The 21,159-nt window shown below is 46.1% G+C and overlaps 1 long non-coding RNA gene across 1 annotated transcript; it reads right to left on the bottom strand.

Annotated features, from left to right (window-relative positions):
• Positions 1 to 213: 213 nt before the first annotated feature.
• Positions 214 to 1,648, bottom strand: LOC120997483. Its single transcript, XR_005778179.1, has 3 exons — positions 1,600 to 1,648; positions 716 to 824; positions 214 to 260 (listed from the first exon to the last, which is right to left on the bottom strand). It is a non-coding gene; the product is annotated as an uncharacterized LOC120997483 (long non-coding RNA).
• Between the last annotated feature and the right edge of the window lie 19,511 nt (positions 1,649 to 21,159).

The following is a 21,159-nucleotide window of genomic DNA, read 5'->3' as shown; positions in this document are numbered from 1 at the left end:
AATGTTTACCTTCTGTTATGTCCCATATTCCCTATAATTGAATAGAGGAAGCAGCCACTCTGTGGCCTTCTCATGCTGCTGCCACCTCCACAATCACTTGTCGTCGTGCCACTCTGTGACCCCCTCATGCTGCTGCCACCTCTGCAATCTCTCGTCGTCGTGCCACTTTGTGGCCTCCTCATGCTGTGGCCTCCTCATGCTGCTGCCACCTCCACACTATGTCACCTTGCCACTCTGTGGCCTCCTGATGCTGCCGCCACCTCCACACTATGTTACCTTGCCACTCTGTGGCCTCTTAATGCTGCCGCCACCTCCACACTATGTAATTTTGCACTCTGTGGTCTCCTGATGCTACCGCCACCTCCACACTCAGTCATTGTGCCACCCTGTGGCCTCCTCCTGATGCTGCTGCCGCCACCACCTCTACACTCTGTCGTTGTGCCACTCTGTGGCCTCCTACTGATGCTGCTGCCACCACCTCCAGAATCTGTCATTGCGCCACTTGGTGGCCTTCTCCTGATGATGCTACTGCTGCTGCCGCCACCTCCAGACTCTGTCATTGTGCCACTTGGTGGCTTCCTCATACTGCTGCCACCTCCACACTCTATCAATGTGCCACTCTTTGGCCTTCACCTGATGCTGCTGCTGCCGCCACCTCCGGACTCTGTCATTGTGCCAGTCTGTGGCCTCCTACTGATGCTACTGTTGCCGCCACCTCCAGACTCTGTCATTGTGCCACTCGGTAGCTTCCTCATACTGCTGTCACGTGCACACTCGGTCATTGAGCCACTCGGTGTCCTTCTTATGCTGCTGCCACCTCCACACTCTGTCATTGTGCCACTCGGTGGCTTTCTCCTGATGCTACTACTGCTGCTGCCGTCACCTCCAGACTCTGTCATTGTGCCACTCAGTGGCCTCCTCATACTGCTGAAAACTCCAGACTCTGTTATTGTCCACTCGGTGACCTTCTCCTGATGCTGCTACTGCTGCTGCCGCCACCTCCAGGCTCTGTCATTGTGCCACTCTGTGGCCTCCTTATGCTGCCGCCACTACATACTGTCATTGTGCCACTCTGTGGTCTCCTCGTGCTGCCACCACCTCCAGTTTCTGTCATTGTGCCACTACGTGGCCTCCTGATGCTGCCGCAACCTCCAGACTCTGTCATTGGGCCACTCTGTGGTCTCCTCATGCTGTTCCCACCCTCCCCACTTCATGACTGGGCCACTATTTTGCCTTTTGGCCTGGCTGACATCATCATTTGTTTGACCCTAATCCTGATCTGTCAGAAGGAAGGAAAAATTAGACGCACAACAGATCCTGTCTGTGTAGCAGCTGTAAGGCCTGTATGGTCCCATCAGAATTGAATTATGATTTGGTATCCAAAAGCAGGAGTGGGTACAAAACACAGAAGACATGCAAATATTCCAATAACGTGTTATCTTTGTTTTAGATCCACTCCTGTTTTTTTTGGCATTAGCAATACTGATGGATTATTGACCAAATGCTGACCGAGTGAAGGCGGATGCTCAACAGACAGGATCCGTTTTTTTTGGGGTTATTGTTCTGACGAATCAGAGGAAGGGCAAATTAATCAGTGACGTCAATACAAAGTTACTGCTGACACCCTCTCCACTCTGTCTGGAGGGCTCTACTTGTATGAGCGTTTAATAGAACAGGTTCTGTAGACATCTATGTGGAATCAGCTGATGACGGTGCAAAAGAAGTGCGTTTCTTCTTGGCGCTAACATCGGCCTGTAAGGCTGAGTTTATACTTGAGTTATTTGTTCAGTTTTTACCCTGTGACTGCCCAAATAAGTGAAGTGTGCAGTGATTCTAAGAGCGACGCCTGTCATCTACATGTCATACGGACTCACAGTATTATTTCATGACCAAAGCAGACTCCCTAAGCGTGTTACTGCAAGGCACAGTGTTCTACACCCCTATAAAGGCTCTCTGCAGCCAGGAAATAGCCGTTTTTTAACGTGATTCGCCACTAAATTCAGATAGAAGCAAATATTTTTGGAAAATACGGAAAACCGGCCGATTTGAATTTTTGAGAAATTCGCTCATCTCTATTCCTCATCCATCCGTTAATTTATTAATAATTGAGACGTAAATCCCCTCTTATTGTTATTTTCAGTGATATAATTTATCATATGGGACATACCCACATAGATCAATCAGAAGCCAAGCTTTCCCTAGGTCTGACACATTTTGAATCTACATAAACAGTATCAACGGCATCACCTGTTCCCAAACTGACCACAATTGGAGCAGAAGTGGCCCTGGCAATTTTTGTTAGATAGTCAGCTTGTTGCCACTTAAAGAGTCATTGTGTTTGCCCAAACCTGTTGTCTCTAACAAAGCCTGTGTTCTTTAACCACCTCCCGACCGCCTAACGCACGGATGCGTCCGGAAGGTGGTTGATTCATTCCTCCTGGACGCATCTGTGCGTCATCTCGCGAGACGCGAGATTTCCTGTGAACGCGCGCACACAGGCGCGCGCGTTCACAGGATCGGAAAGGTAAGCGAGTGGATCTCCAGCCTGCCAGCGGCGATCGTTCGCTGGCAGGCTGGAGATGCGATTTTTTTAACCCCTAACAGGTATATTAGACGCTGTTTTGATAACAGCGTCTAATATACCTGCTACCTGGTCCTCTGGTGGTCCCTTTTGTTTGGATCAACCACCAGAGGACACAGGTAGCTCAGCAATATGTAGCACCAAGCACCACACTACACTACACCCCCCCGTCACTTATTAACCCCTTATTCACCCCTGATCACCCCTGATCACCCCATATAGACTCCCTGATCACCCCCCTGTCATTGATCACCCCCCTGTCATTGATCACCCCCCTGTAAGGCTGCATTCAGATGTCCATATGATTTTTACGGATCCACTGATACATGGATCGGATCCGCAAAACGCATACGGACATCTGAATGCAGCCTTACAGGGGGGTGATCAATGACGGGGGTGATCACCCCATATAGACTCCCTGATCACCCCCCTGTCATTGATCACCCCCCTGTAAGGCTGCATTCAGATGTCCCTATGATTTTTACGGATCCACTAATACATGGATCGGATCCGCAAAACGCATACGGACATCTGAATGCAGCCTTACAGGGGGGTGATCAATGACGGGGGTGATCACCCCATATAGACTCCCTGATCACCCCCCTGTCATTGATCACCCCCCTGTAAGGCTGCATTCAGATGTCCGTATGATTTTTACGGATCCACTGATACATGGATCGGATCCGCAAAACGCATACGGACATCTGAATGCAGCCTTACAGAGGGGTGATCAATGACGGGGGTGATCACCCCATATAGACTCCCTGATCACCCCCCTGTCATTGATCACCCCCCTGTAAGGCTGCATTCAGATGTCCGTATGATTTTTACGGATCCACTGATACATGGATCGGATCCGCAAAACGCATACGGACATCTGAATGCAGCCTTACAGGGGGGTGATCAATGACGGGGGTGATCACCCCATATAGACTCCTGATCACCCCCCTGTCATTGATCACCCCCCTGTAAGGCTGCATTCAGATGTCCGTATGATTTTTACGGATCCACTGATACATGGATCGGATCCGCAAAACACATACGGACATCTGAATGGAGCCTTATAGGGGGGTGATCAATGACAGGGGGGTGATCACCCCATAGAGACTCCCTGATCACCCCCCTGTCATTGATCACCCCCCTGTCATTGATCACCCCCCTGTAAGGCTCCATTCAGACATTTTTTTGGCCCAAGTTAGCGGAAATATTTTTTTTTTCTTACAAAGTCTCATATTCCACTAACTTGTGTCAAAAAATAAAATCTCACATGAACTCACCATACCCCTCACGGAATTCAAATGCGTAAAAATTTTTAGACATTTATATTCCAGACTTCTTCTCACGCTTTAGGGCCCCTAAAATGCCAGGACAGTATAAATACCCCACATGTGACCCCATTTCGGAAAGAAGACACCCCAAGGTATTCCGTGAGGGGCATATTGAGTCCATGAAAGATTTAAATTTTTGTCCCAAGTTAGCGGAAAGGGAGACTTTGTGAGAAAAAAAAAATATCAATTTCCGCTAACTTGTGCCAAAAAAAAATAATTTCTATGAACTCGCCATGCCCCTCATTGAATACCTTGGGGTGTCTTCTTTCCAAAATGGGGTCACATGTGGGGTATTTATACTGCCCTGGCATTCTAGGGGCCCTAAATCGTGAGAAGAAGTCTGGGATCCAAATGTCTAAAAATGCCCTCATAAAAGGAATGTGGGCCCCTTTGCGCATCTAGGCTGCAAAAAAGTGTCACACATCTGGTATCGCCGTACTCAGGAGAAGTTGGGCAATGTGTTTTGGGGTGTCATTTTACATATATCCATGCTGGGTGAGATAAATATCTTGGTCAAATGCCAACTTTGTATAAAAAAATTGGAAAAGTTGTCTTTTGCCAAGATATTTCTCTCACCCAGCATGGGTATATGTAAAATGACACCCCAAAACACATTGCCCAACTTCTCCTGAGTACGGGGATACCACATGTGTGACAATTTTTTGCAGCCTAGGTGGGCAAAGGGGCCCACATTCCAAAGAGCACCTTTCGGATTTCACCGGCCATTTTTTACAGATTTTGATTTCAAACTACTTACCACACATTTGGGCCCCTGGAATGCCAGGGCAGTATAACTACCCCACAAGTGACCCCATTTTGGAAAGAAGACAACCCAAGGTATTTGCTGATCTGCATAGTGAGTTCATAGAAGTTTTTAATTTTTGGCACAAGTTAGTGGAATATGAGACTTTGTAAGAAAAAAATAAAATAAAAAAAATCATCATTTTCCGCTAACTTGTGACAAAAAATAAAAAGTTCTATGAACTCACTATGCCCATCAGCGAATACCTTAGGGTGTCTACTTTCCGAGGGGTGGGGTGTTTGTACTGTCTGTTTGTACTGTCTGGGCATTGTAGAACCTCAGGAAACATGACAGGTGCTCAGAAAGTCAGAGCTGCTTCAAAAAGCGGAAATTCACATTTTTGTACCATAGTTTGTAAACGCTATAACTTTTACCCAAACCATTTTTTTTTACCCAAACATTTTTTTTTTATCAAAGACATGTAGAACAATAAATTTTGAGAAAAATTTATATATGGATGTCATTTTTTTTGCAAAATTTTACAACTGAAAGTGAAAAATGTCATTTTTTTGCAAAAAAATCGTTAAATTTCAATTAATAACAAAAAAAGTAAAAATGGCAGCAGCAATGAAATACCACCAAATGAAAGCTCTATTAGTGAGAAGAAAAGGAGGTAAAATTCATTTGGGTGGTAAGTTGCATGACCGAGCAGTAAACGGTTAAAGTAGTGTAGGTCAGAAGTGTAAAAAGTGGCCTGGTCATTAAGGGTGTTTAAGCTAAGGGGGCTGAGGTGGTTAAGAGAGACTGTTGTTACCATTCGATTTCTTGGCCAACATGAGACTCTTGTAAAATATTTGTAGCGGTTTAAGTTATAACTGTGTCTGCCTATTTCCTTCTCCCATTCTTTGAAGCCATGTACATCATGTACTGGCTGAAAATATCCAGGGTAAGCTCTTATACTCCCTGGCATGCCCATCCTTACCACCATCTTTGCGCACACTAATGCTCAGCTCTGTATTGCTGGCATTAATACCATTACATCATCCTTACCACACAGAACAGGGCTTTTTCTTCCAGCCTTGCCCTACTCGCTGCTGCCAGTGCTATGCTGATGATATTTAGAGTTGAGCGAACACCTGGATGTTCGGGTTCGAGAAGTTCGGCCGAACTTCCCGGAAATGTTCGGGTTCGGGATCCGAACCCGACCCGAACTACGTCCCGAACCCGAACCCCATTGAAGTCAATGGGGACCCGAACTTTTCGGCACTAAAAAGGCTGTAAAACAGCCCAGGAAAGAGCTAGAGGGCTGCAAAAGGCAGCAACATGTAGGTAAATCCCCTGCAAACAAATGTGGATAGGGAAATGAATTAAAAAAAAAAAAAAAAAATTAACCAATATCAGTTGGACAGAGGTCCCATAGCAGAGAATCTGGCTTCACATCAGCAGAGAATCAGTCTCGTCATGTCATAGCAGAGAATCTGGCTTCATGTCAGCAGAGAATCAGTCTTCATGTCATAGCAGAGAATCAGGCTTCACGTCACCCACCACTGGAACAGGCCACTGTCACATATTTAGGCCCAGGCACCCAGGCAGAGGAGAGAGGTCCCGTAACAGAGAATCTGGCTTCATGTCAGCACAGAATCCGTCTTCATGTCATAGCAGAGAATCAGGCTTCACGTCACCCACCACTGGAACAGGCCACTGTCACATATTTTTAGGCTCCGGCACCCAGGCAGAGGAGAGAGGTCCCGTAACAGAGAATCTGGCTTCATGTCAGCACAGAATCAGTCTTCATGTCATAGCAGAGAATCAGGCTTCACGTCACCCACCACTGGAACAGGCCACTGTCACATATTTAGGCCCAGGCACCCAGGCAGAGGAGAGAGGTCCCGTAACAGAGAATCTGGCTTCATGTCAGCACAGAATCAGTCTTCATGTTATAGCAGAGAATCAGGCTTCACGTCACCCACCACTGGAACAGGCCACTGTCACATATTTAGGCCCCGGCACCCAGACAGAGGAGAGAGGTCCCGTAACAGAGAATCTGGCTTCATGTCAGCACAGAATCAGTCTTCATGTCATAGCAGAGAATCAGGCTTCATGTCACCCACCACTGGAACAGGCCACTGTCACATATTTAGGCCCAGGCACCCAGGCAGAGGAGAGAGGTCCCGTAACAGAGAATCTGGCTTCATGTCAGCACAGAATCAGTCTTCATGTTATAACAGAGAATCAGGCTTCATGTCACCCACCACTGGAACAGGCCACTGTCACATATTTAGGCCCCGGCACCCAGACAGAGGAGAGAGGTCCCGTAACAGAGAATCTGGCTTCATGTCAGCAGAGAATCAGTCTTCATGTCATAGCAGAGAATCAGGCTTCATGTCACCCACCACTGGAACAGGCCACTGTCACATATTTAGGCCCCGGCACCCAGACAGAGGAGAGAGGTCCCGTAACAGAGAATCTGGCTTCATGTCAGCAGAGAATCAGTCTTCATGTCATAACAGAGAATCAGGCTTCACGTCACCCACCACTGGAACAGGCCACTGTCACATATTTAGGCCCAGGCACCCAGGCAGAGGAGAGAGGTCCCGTAACAGAGAATCAGTCTTCATGTTATAGCAGAGAATCAGGCTTCACGTCACCCACCACTGGAACAGGCCACTGTCAGATATTTTTAGGCCCCGGCTCCGAGACAGAGGAGAGGTTCATTCAACTTTGGGTTGCCCCGCAATATAATTGTAAAATGAAAATAAAAATAGGATTGAATGAGGAAGTGCCCTGGAGTACAATAATATATTGTTAAGGGGAGGTAGTTAATGTCTAATCTGCACAAGGGATGGACAGGTCCTGTGGGATCCATGCCTGGTTCATTTTTATGAACGTCAGCTTGTCCACATTGGCTGTAGACAGGCGGCTGCGTTTGTCTGTAATGACGCCCCCTGCCGTGCTGAATACACGTTCAGACAAAACGCTGGCCGCCGGGCAGGCCAGCACATCCAAGGCATAAAAGGCTAGCTCTGGCCACGTGGACAATTTGAAAACCCAGAAGTTGAATGGGGCCGAACCATCAGTCAGTACGTGGAGGGGTGTGCACAGGTACTGTTCCACCATCTTATTGAAATGTTGCCTCCTGCTAACACGTTCCGTATCAGGTGGTGGTGCAGTTAGCTGTGGCGTGGTGACAAAACTTTTCCACATCTCTGCCATGCTAACCCTGCCCTCAGAGGAGCTGGCCGTGACACAGCTGCGTTGGCGACCTCTTGCTCCTCCTCTGCCTTCGCCTTGGGCTTCCACTTGATCCCCTGTGACATTTGGGAATGCTCTCAGTAGCGCGTCTACCAACGTGCGCTTGTACTCGCGCATCTTACTATCACGCTCCAGTGCATGAAGTAAGGTGGGCACATTGTCTTTGTACCGTGGATCCAGCAGGGTGGCAACCCAGTAGTCCGCACACGTTAAAATGTGGGCAACTCTGCTGTCGTTGCGCAGGCACTGCAGCATGTAGTCGCTCATGTGTGCCAGGCTGCCCAGAGGTAAGGACAAGCTGTCCTCTGTGGGAGGCGTATCGTCATCGTCCTGCGTTTCCCCCCAGCCACGCACCAGTGATGGGCCCGAGCTGCGTTGGGTGCCAACCAGCTGTGAACCTGCTTCATCCTCATCCTCCTCCACCTCCTCCTCATCCTCGTCCTCCTCGTCCTCCAGTAGTGGGCCCTGTCTGGCCACATTTGTACCTGGCCTCTGCTGTTGCAAAAAACCTCCCTCTGAGTCACTTCGAAGAGACTGGCCTGAAAGTGCTAAAAATGACCCCTCTTCCTCCTCCTCCTCCTGGGGCACCTCCTCTTCCATCATCGCCCTAAGTGTTTTCTCAAGGAGACATAGAAGTGGTATTGTAACGCTGATAACGGCGTCATCGCCACTGGCCATGTTGGTGGAGTACTCGAAACAGCGCAACAGGGCACACAGGTCTCGCATGGAGGCCCAGTCATTGGTGGTGAAGTGTGTCTGATCCGCAGTGCGACTGACCCGTGCGTGCTGCAGCTGAAACTCCACTATGGCCTGCTGCTGCTCGCACAGTCTGTCCAGCATGTGCAAGGTGGAGTTCCACCTGGTGGGCACGTCGCATATGAGGCGGTGAGCGGGAAGGCCGAAGTTACGCTGTAGCGCAGACAGGCGAGCAGCGGCAGGGTGTGAACGCTGGAAGCGCGAACAGACGGCCCGCACTTTATGCAGCAGCTCTGACATGTCGGGGTAGTTGTGAATGAACTTCTGCACCACCAAATTCAGCAGATGCGCCAGGCAAGGGATGTGCGTCAAACCGGCTAGTCCCAGAGCTGCAACGAGATTTCGCCCATTATCGCACATCACCAGGCCGGGCTTGAGGCTCACCGGCAGCAACCACTCGTCGGTCTGTTGTTCTATACCCCGCCACAACTCCTGTGCGGTGTGGGGCCTGTCCCCCAAACATATGAGTTTCAGAACGGCCTGCTGACGTTTACCCCGGGCTGTGCTGAAGTTGGTGGTGAAGGTGTGTGGCTGACTGGATGAGCAGGTGGAAGAAGAGGAGGAGGAAGCTGAGTAGGAGGAGGAGGAGACAGGAGGCAAAGAATGTTGCCCTGCGATCCTTGGCGGGGGAAGGACGTGCGCCAAACAGCTCTCCGCCTGGGGCCCAGCCGCCACTACATTTACCCAGTGTGCAGTTAGGGAGATATAGCGTCCCTGGCAGTGCTTACTGGTCCACGTATCTGTGGTTAGGTGGACCTTGCCACAGATGGCGTTGCGCAGTGCACACTTGATTTTATCGGATACTTGGTTGTGCAGGGAAGGCACGGCTCTCTTGGAGAAGTAGTGCCGGCTGGGAACAACATACTGTGGGACAGCAAGCGACATGAGCTGTTTGAAGCTGTGTGTGTCCACCAGCCTAAATGACAGCATTTCATAGGCCAGTAGTTTAGAAATGCTGGCATTGAGGGCCAGGGATCGAGGGTGGCTAGGTGGGAATTTACGCTTTCTCTCAAATGTTTGTGAGATGGAGAGCTGAACGCTGCCGTGTGACATGGTTGAGATGCTTGGTGACGCAGGTGGTGGTGTTGGTGGTACATCCCATGTTTGCTGGGCGGCAAGTGCCAACGTCCCTCCAGAGGCGGAGGAAGAGGCCGAGGCGGCGGCAGCAGCAGAAGAGGCCGAGGCGGCAGCAGCAGAAGAGGTAGCAGGGGGAGCCTGAGTGACTTCCTTGTTTTTAAGGTGTTTACTCCACTGCAGTTCATGCTTTGCATGCAGGTGCCTGGTCATGCAGGTTGTGCTAAGGTTCAGAATGTTAATGCCTCGCTTCAGGCTCTGATGGCACAGCGTGCAAACCACTCGGGTCTTGTCGTCAGCACATTGTTTGAAGAAGTGCCATGCCAGGGAACTCCTTGAAGCTGCCTTTGGGGTGCTCGGTCCCAGATGGCGGCAGTCAGTAGCAGGCGGAGTCTCTTGGCGGCGGTTGTTCTGATTTTGCCCACTGCTCCCTCTTTGTCTTTTGCTACGCTGTTGGCTCGGTCTCACCACTGCCTCTTCCTCCGAACTGTGAAAGTCAGTGGCACGACCTTCATTCCATGTGGGGTCTAGGACCTCATCGTCCCCTGCATCGTCTTCCACCCAGTCTTGATCCCTGACCTCCTGTTCAGTCTGCACACTGCAGAAAGACGCAGCAGTTGGCACCTGTGTTTCGTCATCATCAGAGACGTGCTGAGGTGGTATTCCCATGTCCTCATCATCAGGAAACATAAGTGGTTGTGCGTTAGTGCATTCTATCTCTTCCACCCCTGGGGAAGGGCTAGGTGGATGCCCTTTGGAAACCCTGGCAGCAGAGTCTTCAAACAGCATAAGAGACTGCTGCATAACTTGAGGCTCAGACAGTTTCCCTGATATGCATGGGGGTGATGTGACAGACTGATGGGCTTGGTTTTCATGCGCCATCTGTGCGCTTTCTGCAGAAGACTGGGTGGGAGATAATGTGAACGTGCTGGATGCACTGTCGGCCACCAAATTGACTAATGCCTGTACCTGCTCAGGCCTTACCATCCTTAGAACGGCATTGGGCCCCACCAAATATCCCTGTAAATTCTGGCGGCTACTGGGACCTGAGGTAGTTGGTACACTAGGACGTGTGGCTGTGGCAGAACGGCCACGTCCTCTCCCAGCACCAGAGGGTCCACTAACACCACCATGACCATGTCCACGTCCGCGTCCCTTACTAGATGTTTTCCTCATTGTTACCGTTCACCACAATAAGAAAAATATTATTCGGGCCAATGTATTGAATTAAAATTCAGGCCTTTTTTTACAGACACCTAACACTGTCTGGCTATCTATTTAGGTACCGTATTATACTAATACAGGCACACCAGTAATGACAGATTTAGCTGAATATAAATGTGAGGCCTATTTTTTAGGCGCTGTGTGACAGGTATACGTTTAATCACAGAATTAGACTTGAATCTGCACTGTAGCGTGTGTGTTAAGTTTTTCAGAATGACCCTATCAGCACCTTGAATCTAATATACCCTTTTAGGGATAGATTTAAAGTAGGTCTGATACAGCAGAAACCACTAATTTTGAGAATTGCAAATTTGGGAATTGTTTTTCAACCCAGAACAAAAACTGTGCTTTTACGGTCACTAAAAATATCTTGACCGGCTAAAACAGTACTCATTTGGATGAATATAAATGTCAGGCCTATTTTTTAGGCGCTGGGTGACAGGCTCAACTTGCCCCTGATGTAGTATATGGCCAAAAAATAACCACACTATTGATGGTTAAATGCACTTGGGTGACACAGGCTCAGCCTGCACCTGATGTAGTATATGGCCAAAAAATAACCACACTATTGATGGTTAAATGCACTTGATGAAAGCTTGACCCTGATGTAGGATATAGCAAAAAATAACCACACTATTGATGGTTAAATGTACTTGATGACAGCTTGACCCTGATGTAGGATATAGCAAAAAATAACCACACTATTGATGGTTAAATGTACTTGGTGGCAGCTTGTGCTGGCGCACCACAAGCCACAAAATGGCCGCCGATCACCCCAGAAAAAAGTGACTGAAAAACGCTCTGGGCAGCCTAAAAACACTGAGCAATTGAATAGCAGTTCAATGATCCACAGCTGTAGCTCGATCACTGAATGAAGTCTTTTGGTGGAGTTAATTACTGCCTAATCTCGCCCTAACCTCGCAGCTGCAACCTCTCCCTACACTTGAATCAGCAGAGTGACGTGCAGCGCTACGTGACCCAAGCTTATATAGAGGCTGGGTCACATGCTGCACTGGCCAATCACAGCCATGCCAATAGTAGGCAAGGCTGTGATGGCCTCTTGGGGCAAGTAGTATGACGCTTGTTGATTGGCTGCTTTGCAGCCTTTCAAAAAGCGCCAAGAAAGCGCCGAACACCGAACCCGAACCCGGACTTTTACGAAAATGTATACTATACAGTTCGGGTTCGCTCATCCCTAATGATAATCTCTTCAGTGGACGCTCTAAGCTGATTTATGACCAAATACAAATCGAACTTGATTTGGTCATAAATCACCACAGACAATCTCTCAGGAGAGGAGAGAGAAAAAGACTGGACATCATGTTATCAGACAACTAGTCTGACGGGTTTATCATAGAACTTACTTCTATAGATTGCTGTGCAGAGTGTCTACTTTAGGTGTCAGCTGTAGAAGCCAAAAAAGCGAATTATTTTTAGATCGAATTTTTCTTTTTATCCAGTTAGAAAAAATACATGCAATTCAGGATCTAATTAGAATGTTTTTTTTTTTTAAATCCAGTTAGGAAAAATACATGCAATTCAATAATGATACTTAAAAAAAAAATGCATACAGTACCCTTTGTAGTTCCTGGAGCCAGTTCCATCACCTATAATGTGCCATTTATTATACTTGTGTCCTCTTATGTGGCAGAAAGACCTTTGGGCCACCTCAGATAACATGGTCCTGGTGCAACTGCTATCTTTTATAGACATACCACAGTCTCTGACACAGTAATATGCCCCCCAAGGTTTAGGAGAAGACAAGCTGATTTGGTAGGCAATAATTTGTTATTAGGGTCTAGTCTTTCATATCGGATGTTGGATCCTATTAGATGTTGTGGATGATATGTCCTGAGTATACAATGATAAGAACAATGATGCAATGCCAACATAATGTGTATATGTTCTGTATAGGTGGAGGTGGGCCTAGGAATCACTAATGAGCCCAGGAAATCCCGACCAGATATTGATAGTCATTGAATAGCATTTTTTTTTTTAACTCGTTTTATTGAACGAATCATTAGAAAAGTTCAGATAACAGTAGTATACATGAAGGTCAATAGGACATTCAAATACAAAAACAAAAAGAAACAGCACCATATTCATACCGATATCAGTTATAGTGAAACGACAATTCACAAATGCATTGAATGTACAGAGCAATCTTAACGGGCAGGACACATATTTGTAATGGGAACATACACATCTCACCCTAACACTGCGTTAAGGTTGTCTGAAAATCTAGGAGCTGAATACATAGTGTGCATGGATGAACACCAGGGTCCCCACACTTTATTGAATTTCTGAGGACAACCCCGATTCTTGAACACAATATTCTCATAGGATACCACATTGTTCACAAGTACTTTCCATTGATTAAGAGAAGGTCGTCTATCACCTATCCAACGAATCGCGATAGCCTTTCGTGCAAGGAATAATGTTTCTCTTAAGAGTATTCTAGTATGGTGAGGATATACTTCCTCATCCAGTATACCAAACAGACATACCTGCGGGGTCAATGCCACCGAAGGATGTGTGAGCGCAGAGAGAAAGTTTATGATGTCAGACCAAAAGGTTTGTATAAATGGACAGTCCCATATAAGGTGCCAAAAATTTGCCCCTTCCGCGTCGCATCTGTGGCACCTGGAATGTGTCAATTTGCCTATCCTTTGTAGTCGAACGCGTGATAGATAGCCTTGGTGAACAATACAGAGCTGTATAAATGTATTATTAATAGATGGAGAAACCAATACAGGAGATTCCAATATGCCATTGATTTCCTCATTTGTAATACCCGGTATTAGAGTTTCCCATTTAGATAATACCAAGAGGGGGGCTCCGTGCATTTTAGTACTCAGCAAATGGGTATAAAGAGCAGAGATGAATCCTTTGGGACCTTGGGAGCGTATAACACCTATCAGTGGGTAGTCAGAAATAGATATTGTAGTATCTCTAAAGTGAGTGCTCATAGCATGTCGCACCTGGAGATATTTGAAAAAGGTAGTTCTAGGGAGATCATGGCGATCTCTTAGTTGTTCAAAGGAGTTAAACACGTTGCTGGAATATAAATCTCCCAGGACGATAATCCCATGATACCTCCAGAACTGCCCATCCATTCCTATATGAAGAGGGGGAAACATAGGGTTATCCCATAAAGGTACATCAGGAGTCAGTCCTGTGTGAGAATGCATTTTCTTGCCAGCATCCCAAACTTGAATAGCTAGTTTGTGCACAGGTAGAAGCCTACGGCTAAATAATTTTGGCTGTTCCAGCACTGGCCACAATGATGGGATATCCAAGAATACAGCTAACTGCTTTTCTGCTCTAGTCAGAGCACCCTCCGAGGAGATCCATGACTTTAATTGCCTCAGCTGTCCCGCCAGATAATACAGATATAAATCAGGCAAGGACATACCTCCCTCACCTCTGGGTCTGCACAGTACGTCAATGGACAATTTATGTCTGTTATTGCCCCAAATAAATGGAGATAGTAGAGACTTGAAGCGTTGAAATGTTTTTTTAGGAACAATATAGGGCGCATGCTCCAAGACATATAACCACTTAGGCAGAATAAACAGTTTAATTAGATTAATTCGACCCGGAACGGACAGAGGGAGCCCACTCCATACCCTAAATTTGTCTGCACTATAATTCAGGAGAGGCTGTATGTTGAGAGTGTGAAAAGAGGCTGCGTCTTTGGTAATATGGATTCCCAAGTACTTAAACTCAGAGACTATAGGCAGCTCGGTATTCAGAGAGGATGAGGGTAGAGAGTACAGCGGAAATAGAACAGATTTAGTCCAATTTATCCTGAGACCGGAAAACTGGCTAAATGTTTCAATAAGGTGAGTAGCACGAGGCAGTGTAGATTCCACATCTGACATGAACAGTACCATGTCATCCGCATATAGTCCCACTCTGTCCTCTTGATCTCCTATAGATATCCCCTTGAATAGGCTATCAGATCTGATACGTATAGCTAAGGGTTCAATCGCCAAGGCGAATAATAGTGGCGACAACAGGCATCCTTGTCTGGTCCCACGACCCAGGTCAAAGTTCGCTGAACACATACCATTCACCAGAATACCAGCCGAGGGTCGTTTATACAATACTGAAATCCATTTGATAAATGCGGGGCCAATTCCAAAACACTCCAGGGTTGCCAGTAGGTAGGGCCATTCCACTGAATCAAAGGCCTTAGCTGTGTCTAAAGAAGCAAGGGCCCAATGCTTTCCCCACTGAAGGCCTATCTGGGTGACAACTTGTACTCTGCGGATATTATCTGTTGTAGATCTACCAGGCAAGAAACCAGACTGATCCGAATGAATAAGATTCAAGATAACCCCATTCAGCCGCTGTGCCAAAATCTTGGCCAAAATTTGGTAGTCCAAATTCAATAATGATATGGGTCTATATGACCCACACTCAGTCGGATCCTTGCCTGATTTAAGCAGTATTACAATAGTAGCCTCATACAGTGAAGGTGGTAGGGCGCCCTTTGAGAAGGAGTCATGATACATTTGTAATAAAGGAGTGATTAACTGATCAGCATATCTGGAGTATACTTCTAAGGGTAGCCCATCTGGGCCAGGGGATTTCCCATTTGCTAAAGATTTGATGGCATCTAGTATCTCCCGATCCGATATTAGGCCTTCCAGAGATTGGGCCAGCTCCTGCGAAAGCTTGGGGTAGTCTAACTCCTGCAGGTAAGTATTAACCATCTCCGTAGTGTAATCTACATGGGCCTCATACAGATCTTGATAAAATTCCCGGAAGCGCAGGGCTATAGCCTCCGGTTCTACTACTATAGTGCCCTCCCCATCTCTAACACGCAGGATAGCAGGAGATGCTTGATTCTGGTGATTGATATGTGCCAGCAACTTACTAGACTGGTTGCCTAATTCAAAATAAGATTGTTTAGTGAAAAACATTTTACGCTGAGCCTTTTCCTGTAACAACGTAAGGTAACGCCTCCCAACTTGTAGCCAACCGTCCCTATTCTGAGACGTCAGGTCTGCAACATACAGCCTCTCCATCTCAGTACATTCCTCGGCCAGCTCTTTTTCTTGTTTAGCAGAGTTTCGTTTGATAAACGAAATAGAGGATCTCAGGCACCCTCTCAGATAAGCCTTCAGCGTTTCCCACACCAGCGATCTATCAGTATAAATGGCGTGGTCAGACAAGAACACAGATAATTGGTCCGGGATACGGTCCGAGGGCGGAAACAATGTAAGCCAGAAGGGGTGCACCCTCATGGAGCGCTTCGTACCCCTAGCAGTCATCAGTAAGGACAACAGAATAGGGTTATGGTCCGACACCCCTCTAGCACCATACTCCACCTGATGGGAGAGTGAACTCACTGTGTAGCTACCAAAGACATAGTCAATGCGGGACAAAGAGTGGTGGCTCGCTGACTGGCACGAGTAGGTCCGATCATCTGGGTGCTTAAGGCGCCATAAGTCCACCCACCCCACCTCCTTCATCAATTTGGATAATGGAGATTCTGATTGGGCACCCCCACGAGTTTGCTCCTCCCCTTGAAACCGATCCAGCAGGGGATTTAAAGTCATGTTAAAGTCCCCCATACATATAACCCGTGCTGTGGGGAAAGTGGCTGCGAAACATATCGCTTGGTGTAACACTTGTAAGGAGGATTGGGGAGGGATATAAATCCCCAGTATAACATATAGTATGCAATTAATGTATGCCGCCACGAAAATATACCTTCCCGCATTGTCTACCTGTAGCCTCTCCACCTCCCACCTCAGGGATTTATGAACCATAAGAGAAACTCCTCTGGCCAGATTAGAATAGCATGAGTTGCTAGACCTTTGGACCCAAGGTCTACATAGTCTCCTAGTCTTGTCAGGGAGTAGGTGGGTCTCTTGTAAGCACAAAATATGTGGATTAAACCTCCCGATCGCTGAAAATACCATGGTACGTTTCCTAACACTCCCAAGGCCCCTGACATTCCAGGACATCAGCCGTATTTCTGCCATTGTGACATGATGGAATATGCATGACTCTCCCCACCCTCTATCGCACACTGCCGCTTCCTGCCATAACTCTGCATATCATTCACATAGTATGATGATACATAGATGAGCATGAAATGCTAATTAAGAACTAGAAAAAAAAAAAAACATTTAACAATGGTTCCTTAAAGGACATCATAAAAGTGGATCCAGCGCCAAGCATCCAGGGCATTACAAGGATGCAATGAGATACTCGGCGGTAGATCCTGAGTGGCACAATAGTATACGGGGTGTGCTACTGGTTAACTTAACCCTTCACACTGCAGTTATTTAAAGAAGCAAAGGAGCTTGCGCCCTAACTTTGTGGTGCTTAAGCACATCTATCTGAGGGGGAGAGCGCTCATACCTATACCGACAATCATACCACCACCCTTCCATGGCTGAAGGACTATAAAATATGACATGTTACTGCCGAGATATATGTTGTCTCACAGCAGCCTATGCAAAACAACAGTATTACACAGCAAAGTCATGCTATGAGCGCATATTACACAATGAGCAATAAAGGTCAGATGGTGGAAAGACATAACATGAATAACATCAGACTATTAAATAAGTAAGGCACATAAGTAGTGTAACCGGTCATTAGCAAACCCCTTTTCCAAACAATAGAAACCTTGACATGTGATAACACCAAAGGGGAGCAGAGAATGTTCATCTCTGGGGTCTCGCTGGACGCGGTTGTCCCTCCAACCAGGCCGCGGCTTCAGCCGGAGTCTTAAAGAACTTAAAGGAGTCCCCGTCCACTACCCGTAGCGTGGCTGGGTAGGCCATTGAATACGGTATATTTAAGTCACGAAGACGTCTCTTAACCACTTCAGCCCCCAGTGCTTAAACACCCTGAAAGACCAGGCCACTTTTTACACTTCTGACCTACACTACTTTCACCGTTTATTGCTCGGTCATGCAACTTACCACCCAAATGAATTTTACCTCCTTTTCTTCTCACTAATAGAGCTTTCATTTGGTGGTATTTCATTGCTGCTGACATTTTTACTTTTTTTGTTATTAATCGAAATTTAACGATTTTTTTGCAAAAAAATGACATTTTTCACTTTCAGTTGTAAAATTTTGCAAAAAAAACGACATCCATATAGAAATTTTGCTCTAAATTTATAGTTCTACATGTCTTTGATAAAAAAAAAATGTTTGGGTAAAAAAAAAATGGTTTGGGTAAAAGTTATAGCGTTTACAAACTATGGTACAAAAATGTGAATTTCCGCTTTTTGAAGCAGCTCTGACTTTCTGAGCACCTGTCATGTTTCCTGAGGTTCTACAATGCCCAGACAGTACAAACACCCCACAAATGACCCCATTTCTGAAAGTACACACCCTAAGGTATTCGCTGATGGGCATAGTGAGTTCATAGAACTTTTTATTTTTTGTCACAAGTTAGCGGAAAATTATGATTTATTTTATTTTATTTTTTTTTCTTACAAAGTCTCATATTCCACTAACTTGTGACAAAAAATAAAAAGTTCTATGAACTCACTATGCCCATCAGCGAATACCTTGGGGTCTCTTATTTCCAAAATGGGGTCACTTGTGGGGTAGTTATACTGCCCTGGCATTCTAGGGGCCCAAATGTGTGGTAAGGAGTTTGAAATCAAATTCTGTAAAAAATTACCTGTGAAATCCGAAAGGTGCTCTTTGGAATATGGGCCCCTTTGCCCACCTAGGCTGCAAAAAAGTGTCACACATCTGGTATCTCCGTACTCAGGAGAAGGTGGGGAATGTGTTTTGGGGTGTCATTTTATATATACCCATGCTGGGTGAGAGAAATATCTTGGCAAAAGACAACTTTTCCCATTTTTTTATACAAAGTTGTCATTTGACCAAGATATTTATCTCACCCAGCATGGGTATATGTAAAAAGACACCCCAAAACACATTCCTCAACTTCTCCTGAGTACGGGGATACCAGATGTGTGACACTTTTTTGCAGCCTAGGTGGGCAAAGGGGCCCATATTCCAAAGAGCACCTTTCGGATTTCACTCCTCATTTTTTCCTGAATTTGATTTCAAACTCCTTACCACACATTTGGGCCCCTAGAATACCAGGGCAGTATAACTACCCCACAAGTGACCCCATTTTGGAAAGAAGAAACCCCAAGGTTTTCCGTGAGGGGCATGGCGAGTTCCTAGAATTTTTTATTTTTTGTCACAAGTTAGTGGAAAATGATGATTTTTTTTTTTTTTTTTTTTTCATACAAAGTCTCATATTCCACAAACTTGTGACAAAAAATAAAAACTTCCATGAACTCACTATGCCCATAAGCGAATACCTTGGGGTCTCTTCTTTCCAAAATGGGGTCACTTGTGGGGTAGTTATACTGCCCTGGCATTCTAGGGGCCCAAATGTGTGGTAAGTAGGTAAATGACCTGTGAAATCCGAAAGGTGCTCTTTGGAATGTGGGCCCCTTTGCCCACCTAGGCTGCAAAAAAGTGTCACACATCTGGTATCTCTGTATTCAGGAGAAGTTGAGGAATGTGTTTTGGGGTGTCATTTTACATATACCCATGCTGGGTGAGATAAATATCTTGGTCAAATGCCAACTTTGTATAAAAAAATGGGAAAAGTTGTCTTTTGCCAAGATATTTCTCTCACCCAGCATGGGTATATGTAAAATGACACCCCAAAACACATTCCCCAACTTCTCCCGATTACGGAGATACCAGATGTGTGACACTTTTTTGCAGCCTAGGTGGGCAAAGGGGCCCATATTCAAAAGAGCACCTTTCGGATTTCACAGGTCATTTTTTACAGAATTTGATTTCAAACTCCTTACCACACATTTGGGCCCCTAGAATGCCAGGGCAGTATAACTACCCCACAAGTGACCCCATTTTGGAAAGAAGAGACCCCAAGGTATTCGCTGATGGGCATAGTGAGTTCATGGAACTTTTTATTTTTTGTCACAAGTTAGTGGAATATGAGACTTTGTATGAAAAATAAAATTAAAAAAAAAATAAGCATTTTCCACTAACTTGTGACAAAAAATAAAAAATTCTAGGAACTCGCCATGCCCCTCACGGAATACCTTGGGGTGTCTTCTTTCCAAAATGGGGTCACTTGTGGGGTAGTTATACTGCCCTGGCATTATCCAGGGGCCCTAATGTGTGGTAAGTAGGTAAATGACCTGTGAAATCCTAAAGGTGCTCTTTGGAATATGGGCCCCTTTGCCCACCTAGGCTGCAAAAAAGTGTCACACATGTGGTATCGCCGTATTCAGGAGAAGTTGGGGAATGTGTTTTGGGGTGTCATTTTACATATACCCATGCTGGGTGAGAGAAATATCTTGGCAAAAGACAACTTTTCCCATTTTTTTATACAAAGTTGGCATTTGACCAAGATATTTATCTCACCCAGCATGGGTATATGTAAAATGACACCCCAAAACACATTCCCCAACTTCTCCTGAGTACGGCGATACCAGATGTGTGACACTTTTTTGCAGCCTAGATGCGCAAAGGTGCCCAAATTCCTTTTAGGAGGGCATTTTTAGACATTTGGATACCAGACTTCTTCTCACGCTTTGGGGCCCCTAGAATGCCAGGGCAGTATAAATACCCCACATGTGACCCCATTTTGGAAAGAAGACACCCCAAGGTATTCAATGAGGGGCATGGCGAGTTCATAGAAATTTTTTTTTTTGGCACAAGTTAGCGGAAATTGATATTTTTAATTTTTTTCTCACAAAGTCTCCCGTTCCGCTAACTTGGGACAAAAATTTCAATCTTTCATGGACTCAATATGCCCCTCACGGAATACCTGGGGGTGTCTTCTTTCCGAAATGGGGTCACATATGGGGTATTTATACTGCCCTGGCATTCTAGGGGCCCTAAAGCGTGAGAAGAAGTCTGGAATATAAATGTCTAAAAAATTTTACGCATTTGGATTCCGTGAGGGGTATGGTGAGTTCATGTGAGATTTTATTTTTTGACACAAGTTAGTGGAATATGAGACTTTGTAAGAAAAAAAAAATAAATTCCACTAACTTGGGCCAAAAAAATATCTGAATGGAGCCTTACAGAGGGGTGATCAATGACAGGGGGGTGATCAATGACAGGGGGGTTGATCAATGACAGGGGGGTTGATCAATGACAGGGGGGTGATCAGGGAGTCTATATGGGGTGATAACCACAGTCATTGATCACGCCCGTGTA

The sequence above is a fragment of the Bufo bufo genome, chromosome 4 (genome assembly GCF_905171765.1).
Source record: "Bufo bufo chromosome 4, aBufBuf1.1, whole genome shotgun sequence".
Taxonomy (NCBI): domain Eukaryota; kingdom Metazoa; phylum Chordata; class Amphibia; order Anura; family Bufonidae; genus Bufo; species Bufo bufo.
The sequence above is the reverse complement of the archived record's forward strand: the minus strand, read 5'-3'. Positions and strand labels throughout refer to the sequence as shown.